Genomic DNA, 5,870 nt, shown 5'->3' with positions numbered 1-5,870 from the left:
TGTCCTAAGTCAGGGACTATCTGTACTATACATTGTTTGTCTATTCATCAGGTGATGGGCATACGAAGCATTCTCACTTGTTGGCTATTATGAATAATGCCGCTATGAACTCTCCGTAAAAGTTCTTATATGGACATATGTTTTCATTTCTCTGAAGTATATACATAGGAATGGAATTATGGGGTCATATGGAAACTCTCTGTTTAACTTTTTGAGGAATAGCTAGATTGTTTTCCAAATTGGCTGCAACATTTTACATTCCTACAAGCAGTATATGAGGATTCCAGTTTCTCCACATCTTCATCAACATTTGTTTTCCATTTATTAGTGCCTCTGGTAGCGTAGTGCCTAAGGTACTTGACTGCTAACCAGAAGGCTGGTGGTTCAAGCCCACCAGCCACTCCTCGGAAGGAAGGTTGGGCAATCTACTTCTGTAGTGATACCGCCTCGGAAACCCAAGGAGGGGTCGCTATGAGTCGGGTCCTACTTGATGGCACATAACAACAACAACAACAACAAGGCATTTGACTGCTAACCAGAAGGCTGGTGGTTCAAACCCACAGCCAGTCCTTGGAGGGAAGATTGGGCAATCTAGTTCCATAGTGATACCACCTTGGAAACCCAAGGAGGGGTCGCTATGAGTCGGGTCCGACTTGAAGGCAGTGAGTTAGTGGGTGTGAAGTACTATATCATTACAGGTTTTGATTTGTATTTCCCTGATGGCTAATGACGTTAAGCATTTTTTTATGTGCTTGTTGGTCATTTGTATATCTTCTTTGGAGATATATCTACTCATATTTTTTGCCCATTTTTAAATTGAGGTATTTGTCTTTTATTGTTGTGTCATAAAAGTTTTTTAAATATATATTTTAGATACAAGTCCCTTATCAAATACATGATTTGAAAATATTTCTCCATTCTGTGGGTTGTCTTTTCACTTTCCTGAAAGTGTCCTTGGAGGCACAACTTTTTTTCCAACTTACTTTTCTGACCTTGTGAATAGGGCTGGATATCTGTGCAGTACATGATGGACTGATAGTCAGGGGCATGGGTTGAGAGGGCCCATTGGAATTTCTCAAAGCTCTTCAGATATATGTCCTGCAGGAATGTTGGGGAAATGAATTGCAGGTGATCCAATTAGGTATACTTACTAGAAAAATGGATTTAGCAAAACCCACCCCCTAGAGACCAAAAAGAAAAAAAAAAAAAAAAAAAACTCACTGCCATCGAATCAATTCACCCCTAAAATGCTGATGAGCAAAATCAGGTCACGCTTCATGGCAGGGAGTAGGGCCCTGTCCCTGCCAATGTTTCTGCCAATGACATGAAAGTAATGACCGCATGCATAGTTAATATGCAGATAACACAGGCTGGGAGGGAAGGAGAATTCACCGGATGGCAGAATCAGGACCCAAAAATGTCATGATGACTACAGCAGAGGTTGGCAAGCTTTTTCTGTAAAGGGACAGATAGTAAATATTTTAGGCTTTGTGGGTCACAGGTGGTTTGCTGTTGTATGCTTGCTTTACAACCCTTTAAAAATGTGAAAACACATTATCTCACAGGCTGCCCAAAAAGAGACCATGAACCAGATTTGTCTCATGGACCATAATCTGTCAACTTCTGGACTATAGTAATGACTCACATACGACAAGATACAATTATTGTTAGCTTCTGTTGAGTTGGCCCCCCTGGGTGGGACTATTGTCATTCCTAGGGTTTTCATTGGCTAATTTTTTGGAAGTAGAAGGCCAGGCCTTTCTTCATAGTCTCTCAGTCTGGAAGCTCTGCCAGATCTGTTCAGCAGCATAGCAAGACATCCAAGTCTCCATGGATGGAAAGGCAGTGGCTATGCTGAGGTGCACGGGCTGGGAATCAAACCTGGGTCGCCTGTATAGAATGTGCGAATTCTACCACTGAGCCACCATGCCCTTCAGTCCTACTCTGTGGACCGAATAACCAAAAGGACAAATATTAAAGGTTAGAGACTGACAGGCAGGGTGGAAGAGATAGCACTTGGGGGCTTCAGTCCACTCTAAGTATAAGCTGGGTCAGCAGTGTGCAAAAGCTAATTCACTGTACTCTTGGGTAAGAGAGGCGTAGTCCCTAAAGCAAGGAACTCTGGTGGCATAGTGCCTAAGGCGCCTGATTGCTAACCAGAAGGTTGGTGGTTCAAACCCCCCAGCTGCTCTGCAGAAAGAAGAGGGGGCAATCTACTTACGTAAAGATTTACTGTCTGGGAAACCCAATGGGGGGTCCCTATGAGTCAGAATCAACTTGATGGCAGTGGGTGTAGTCTTTAAAGCAGTTCTCAAAGTATGGTCCCCAGATTAGCAGCATCAGCATCACCTGTGAAGTTCATAGAAATGCAAATCATTGGGGATCACTCCAGATTTACTCAGTCAGAAACTCTGGGGGTGGGCCACAGCCATTTGTGCTTTAATGACCCTTCCCAGCCAGTGCTGCTGCTCCAGGAGCCACAAGAGACCACTGACCCAGACACAGAAGGCAATGAGGCCACTCTGCTCAGCTCAGACCGCACTGCAGTACTGAGCTAAGCTCTGGGCGCTGCACTTCAAGCAACACAAACAGGGCACTCACCAGAGGACCACTGAGGTTGAGAAGGCACAGGTTAAATGCTGGCTCTGGGATTATGAAAAGCTGAAGAAATAGAGACTTTTTAACTTGGGGAAGAAATAACACTAGGAAGACCTGACTATTATTATTTTCAAAAACATAAGATTATTACCTGGGGATTTGTGATTGTTGGGTGCTGTCGAGCTGGCTCAAACGCATAGTGGCCTTTTGTATAACACAACGAAACGTTGCCCTGTCCTGTGGTTACAGCTGTTGCTTCTCATTTTCAGTTGTGCCATTAATTAGGAATAGAACTTCACATTTGCTCTGAATAACTTGAAGTGATAGGACTGGGAGTAATTACAAAAATGAAAGGGAAATAGCTCTGTTGGCGTAGTGCCTAAGGCTATTTGACTGCTAACCAGAAGTCTGGCGGTTCAAACCTACCAGCCACTCCCCGGAAGGAAGGTTGGGCAATCTACTTCCGTAGTGATCCTGCCTTGGAAACCCAAGGAGGGGTTGCTAGGAGTCAGGTCTGACTCGATGGCAATGAGCTTGGTTTTTTGGTTTTGGAAACAGGAAATGACTTAAAAGAACAATTCCAAGGTAAAATGAATTGCTTCAGGAAGGAGTAAGTTCTTTATCACTGGTGTGTTCTTAGTGTGGAGTTGGCTCTGACTCACAGCGACCCTGTGTACAACAGAACAAAACACTGTCCAATCCTGCGCCGCCGTCCGCACAGTCCTTGCTATGCTTGAGCCCATCGTCACAGCCATTGTGGCAACCCATCTCATTGAGGGTCTTCCCCTTTCTTGCTGATCCTCTACTTTGCCAAGCATGATATCCTTCTCCAGGGATGGTTCGTTCTGACAAATACGTGACCAAATGCGAGAGACGAAGTCCAGCCATACTCGCTTCTAAGGAGCATTCCAGCCGTACTTCCATGGTACATTCAATATTGATTCCAACGCCACAATACAAATGCATCAATTCTTCTGCAGTCTCCATTATTCATTGTCTGGCTCTCACATGAATATGAGGTGGCTGAAAATAGCAAGGCTTGTCTCTATCACTAGACATACTTAACCAATGGTGGCTGACCATGTAGCTGGATACTGTAGGGGAAAGCTGGTCCTGGGCCGGGGTGGAATTATTCAGTAAAACCTGTGAAAGCTGGAATCTGTATAAGGCAGAAAATGGTCGGAGAAGAAAAACTCAAATACTTTCCACTAATTGCCCTGTCAAAGGTGGAAAACTTGTGACTCCCAGGAAAACAAGGCAGAGGCAGCTGTTGAATTTCAGCTCTCCCAGGTGTCAGTGCATAACTTGAAAGGTTCCTTTCAGTCCCGATTCTGTATGACTCCAAGTTCTTTGTATTCACTGGAAGGAAGCAAGAGCCGCCTAGAAAAGATAGCTTCCTTGCAGTAGCTCCTAGTCTAACTCATCAGTTCTTGGCTTCAAATCCAGACCACTCAATTACCACTGAAACTTGGAGCCAATGTGTCCCCTGTAACTTGTATCTACTCGTCCCAGTTCTGCCTCAAACAAAGCTCAAGGCTAGTTTCTTTTTACACCACAGTGTGTCAAATACTGTCAAACAGCGATCAGCAACTTTGTGCCCCATCCCCACCCCCAGGTCTTATCTCCTCTTGGGTAGACTTGCTCAGTTTCCGATGCCTGTGAATGAAGCCCTTGCTCCCACTTGAGCTAGAATCTTTATGTTTAAGGTAGACTGCATTTAGGGAGCATGTTTTAATAGGTATAACCTCATTAGTTTGAAGTATGTCCATATTGGGCCAAGTTTATCTTTGTAGCAGCTAAAACAAAAGAGTTTGCTGAGCATAGTGCAAAGCAAGGCTTAAGCTTCTTAAGAGAAGTTATTGATTTCAGATACTCTTAAGCTCTTCAGAACTGATCAGTTACTAAAAATTACTAGGTAAGTTACAAATCCTTCTACCTCTTCACTAGGACAAGTGACTGAGGGACCTCCTCCAGGCAACTTTATTAGTCACTTCCAGTTTGCTTTTTGAACTTCAATAAAACTCCTTTCTTCAATGTCTATGCTAACAGCTTTCACTCCCAGGAACACAGGGTAGGTGAAGGCAGCTTGTGGTAGGGAGTGCGTGTGGATATGAAACAGGGTTGGGGAAGTCAACGGTTTCTGTGGGTTTACTGATGGGATCCAGGGATACCAACTCAAGTGTCCAGTGAGCTAGCAGGACAGAAGACAAAGGGGAGTGAAGTCCTCAGAGCTGAACTGCAGGACCCCGTACCCTTCCAAGCCATTTATATATATTTTTGCAAAAAAAAAAAAAAAAAAAAAAGCTGGCTTTGTTTAAGGGATAGGCATGTTGTGATGCATTTCTTAAATACATTTCTGAATTAGAGAAATGCATAGTAGAGGTGAAGAGCTGTGGTGGCATGGTGCCTAAGGCACTTGACTGCTGACCAGAAGGCTGGCAGTTCAAACCCCCCAGCCGCTCCTCGGAAGGAAGGTTGGGCAATCTACTTCCGTAGTGATACTGCCTCGGCAACCCAAGGAGGGGTGACTGTGAGTCTGATCAGATGCTACGGCAGTGTGTTGTTGTTGTGCGTTGTCCAGATACACTAAAACATCTTTAACATAATAGTCATAATAATGTTTTGATGTATGTTCCAAAGTAGTGCCCATCTGTGATTACAGACCACTGTCTGTACCTCAAAGTTTTAACATAATAGGCTTTATGGGAGTTGGGACCACAGACACATATGAAGTCAGACATCACCCAAGGGACACTATGTGACACGACTGTACCGGGGCCCCACCCCAGTACCCTGCTGTATCACAGACCCTGGGTGTCCAGCTCAGCATTCTGTGTTTGAACAAACCCTCCCAGTAATTCTGCTGCAAGCTCAGGTTTGAAAGTCACTGTAAAAAAATGTACCCAGAGTGTTAAAACACCTGACGACACAAAGCAGAATGAACAAGCTCATTCCGGCCCTACCAGGTCACTCTATTAATGACAGGCTTCTCTTTGAGAAACACACAGCCTTGATCTATGGATGGAAGCCAGGGAAGCCAGGGCGACTGTCTACAATTAGTCACTGGTTTTACATATATTAAGAAGCTCTGGTGGTTAATGTATTTGGCTGCTAACCAAAAGTTGGTGGTTCAAACCCACCAGCCACTCTTCAGGAGAAAGATGAGGCTGCCAGTCGGCTTCCATAAAGATTTACAGCCTTGAAATCCTATGGGGCAGTTCTACTCTGCCCTATATGGTCATTATAAGTTGGAATTGACTTGATGGCAGGGT

Source organism: Orycteropus afer, unplaced genomic scaffold (genome assembly GCF_000298275.1).
Source record: "Orycteropus afer afer isolate SDZICR_OR568_19922 unplaced genomic scaffold, OryAfe1.0 scaffold00088, whole genome shotgun sequence".
NCBI lineage: Eukaryota > Metazoa > Chordata > Mammalia > Tubulidentata > Orycteropodidae > Orycteropus > Orycteropus afer.
The sequence above is the reverse complement of the archived record's forward strand: the minus strand, read 5'-3'. Positions refer to the sequence as shown.